Here is a 3,705-nt window from a genome sequence, read left to right on the forward strand (position 1 = left end):
GAGGGTGAATGGACAAGACAAAATATTGAAGTGCCTTTGAATGGGGTATGACAGTAGGTGCCAGGCGCACCGGTCTGAGTGTGTCAAGAACTGCAATGCTGCTGTTTTGTTCACTCTCAACAGTTTCCCGTGTGTGTCAAGAATGGTCCGCCAGCCAAAGGACATCCAACCAACTTGACACAACTGTGACCAACCATGGTAACATGATGGATGGGTACAGCACTCAACTCGACATCAGAAGGTTCCTAGAGAGACCAGCTCTCAGAGAAAACACACAACTGCATTGGAGTAAACATGGGACAGCATCCCTGTGGAACAATTTCGACACACTTTAGAGTTCATGCCCCTGACGAATTGAGGCTTTCCTGATGGCAAAAGGGATTGCAACTCAATATTAGGAAGGTGTTCCTATTGTTTAGTACACTCAGTGTACATTACATTGTCAGATTTGCAAATGTCTGTGGTTGACATCTTTCTTAAGTGCTGTAAGTTATCATTTGCGTTATGAGGACTGAGGCCTATCCAGGACTTTAGTGTTACAGCTACAAATAAAACCATATGGACGTTTCTCCGTGGCTGACAGATAAGAGTATTTATCTAATTAGGCTTGTCAGTTATACGACCAGTCGTTCAGCAAGTTCTCATAATACAAGCATAGACGACATTGGTATCCTGTGAGCCTGCTCGTTGTTATAGAAACCAACACATGACTGAATGTCACTGTTTCTGCTGAATATGCACAGTCATCTCCACTTCCCCAAGCAGACAATCATTATCTTGGACAGTACAACGAGCCGGTTGTGTTCAGAAAAGAAGGGCTCGTCCGGGATTTGAACCCGGGACCTCTCGCACCCAAAGCGAGAATCATACCCCCTAGACCAACGAGCCTTATTTAAAGAAAGGTAAACACCGACTATAAGTTCTGCTCCCCATCTGCCCTGTCACTGATGTCAAGCGTGTGTGAAATCTGAGGCGTGTCCTTAGTGAAACTTTGTTACTTTACTCACCTCTACTGGTGATGATGTATACTGCATCATCACTATAGTAAAGTTCTGACCTGAAGAAAATTTTACATTTGTCAGTTATACGAGGCCATATATCATATTATGTATTGTATATATTTCCTCCGATGTATAACTCAATAATATATTGTCCAAGGCATATTTAACACAAAAGAGCTTAAATATCCAGTAGAACTATAACCATACCATAACATATTCCAGAACACTTTACTTGACCCCTTTGTCATAGGTCATAAGGGCTGTCGCGACCATTTTATGTGCTGCTTATTGTAGTCTTCAACGAATGAGTAACAAATAATTGCCCAAATTTGTTTGGATTTTTTAAAATGTATTTTATTTAACCTTTATTTAACTAGGCAAGTCCGTTAAGAATACATTTTTATTTACAGTGATGGCTTACCAAAGGCAAAAGGCCTCCTGCTAGGGACGGGGACTGGGATTTAAAACATAAATACAATATAAACATAGGATGACACACACATCACAACAAGAGTGACACAACACACATGTAAAGCACTATCATAACAACAAAAGGCACAGGAACCCTACATTTAAGTGAGATGTGTGTAGATTATGAAAATGAACTCGCTGAGAAGATTTAAGGATGGAGCAAAATGTAAGCGTTCCTTTCCTTTATTTTCTTAGTCTCCTGTTATTAACTTGTTGAGCAACATTGTGCTGATGATGGAGAGTTTCCCCCTGCTACCGAGGGGGCTTAATTCTGGAACAGACAATTACAGGGCTCCAAAAGAAACACCTTTCTATTGGGGGACACAGGGACATGGTAAGTTCTTCAAAATCGCTCGCTCAACTCTCTCTCTCTCTCTCTCTCACACACACACATACACAGAGTAAGATCATTCAATTAAGCCCATGTTCTCTACATGTTTCCCTTCACACAGATGAGGAGCTGTACATTCAACAGGTTGTGGTCCTCAAAGAAGATGCTTTACATGTAGGAATAACTTGTTATTTTCCACCGTGAGCTGCTTTTGAAATACATTTTCTGTACATTACTTTGTTTATCAACACTTTTATAGTACATTTGTTTACATTCCTTATGGGCACCGGACATGGAGCTGAGTTGACCGTTGTGCCTGGTCTGGGCCGGCGCAGAAGATATTTCCTCCCATGGAGCGGGACCGAACGCTGTGTCTGGACTGAGTTTTTCCTAGCCACCATGCTTCTACACCTGCATTGCTTGCTGTTTGGGGTTTTAGGCCGAGTTTCTGTACAGCACTTTGTGACATCTGCTGATGTAAGAAGGGCTTTATAAATAAATGTTATTGATTGAAAACCCTTTATTTAGCAGATGTCAATCCAGACATCCTTCCTGAGGAGACATTTGGGCGTCAGGGCAGCTTTTGAGCTGCTGCACTGTCAGAGCCAGGAACCTTCCTTCTCTGAGGATGTTACCGTGTAAGACAGGACCCCTTTGTGGTGTTTATTTTATGAATATACAACAGGTTATTACAGAGATGCCATCATGAAGGTGAGATGGTTCCCTCCTTACCTGAAACAACATACTGTAATACATAGTGTTAAACAACGTTATGTTTTATGAAGTTATATATGTACAAGGCCACACCTCTGAATTGTGAACACTTTTGGTACGTCAAAAGATTCTAAAAGTGTAATTTCCTCAGAAAGCGTCTCAGTCATCCAGTGGCTTCATCCCCAGGGAGGCCTTCCAGAGACTGTTTGATGAGCTGGACAAGGATCAAACAGGTATTTATATTTTATCTCTACGACCATGTTCATTTCTTCAAAACTATGCAGTTGGCAGACTGTCAGTCTAACTCCAAGCAGACTTTCTTCATTTGCCTTTGTGCTTGCATTTGCAACGGAAGCAACAATTTGGACAGAAGCAAATCTGAAAAGTTATTGTGAAAGGAGATTGAACAGGAAATTGAAGTCATTGTTTCCCTCTGTAGCATCCTCCATTGCCTGAGTACTCGTCTAAGTTCCTGCGCAAGGTTCAGTTTATCTTCATTCAGCATTATGTCACTGTGGTGGGGAATGTGCTCCAATGTTATCTGCATCTGCGTGAATTCACTATGGCACAAGTTCACAATGTCACAATATTTAATGAATTAACTTAGATATTTGTGTTTCTGCTTGATCCTAACAGCTCTTAGTTACGACACTAGCCTGGAATCCTAACTGACAAGCTTTGTTTCACCATAACAATATTGAAACCGAGCTTATGAGTTAAGATTCCAGGCTCCTTATTCAAAGTAATATTATTGATAGAGATGCTTTAGTGAATGTACACTACTATGCTTTGTACACTCTATGAAGGCCTGTTCATCCTGTAAATTGCTTGACAACTTAGAAGGAGGGCTCGTCCGGGATTTGAACCCAGGACCTCTCGCACCCTAAGCGAGAATCATACCCCTAGACCAACGAGCCTCTCCCAGTTTCAACAACCAAGAGTTTAAATTCCACTGCATGCCATGTGCATGAGGAATTCCTCTGAAGTTAATGTTGCATGCTCAGTAAAACTGCTCAGAGACAACCACCTAGTGGCTATTCTAGACTCTACACAAACACAGACATGTTGATCAAATGGAAACAGATGGAGGACTCATCATGGACATAACGCATTTTGGAAAGGACATTGCAATTGAGGGCTTCCACCATTTTAAAGTAGTCAACTGGGTGGGTTTTAATATGAGTTGGG

General features: G+C 41.5%; 2 non-coding genes across 2 annotated transcripts; both read right to left on the reverse strand.

Moving 5' to 3' along the window:
• Nucleotides 1–815: 815 nt before the first annotated feature.
• On the reverse strand, nucleotides 816–888 carry trnap-ugg. The gene has a single exon. It is a non-coding gene; the product is annotated as a tRNA-Pro (tRNA).
• A 2,474-nt stretch (nucleotides 889–3,362) lies between these two features.
• On the reverse strand, nucleotides 3,363–3,434 carry trnap-agg. The gene has a single exon. It is a non-coding gene; the product is annotated as a tRNA-Pro (tRNA).
• Between the last annotated feature and the right edge of the window lie 271 nt (nucleotides 3,435–3,705).

Source organism: Oncorhynchus gorbuscha, linkage group LG01 (genome assembly GCF_021184085.1).
Source record: "Oncorhynchus gorbuscha isolate QuinsamMale2020 ecotype Even-year linkage group LG01, OgorEven_v1.0, whole genome shotgun sequence".
Taxonomy (NCBI): domain Eukaryota; kingdom Metazoa; phylum Chordata; class Actinopteri; order Salmoniformes; family Salmonidae; genus Oncorhynchus; species Oncorhynchus gorbuscha.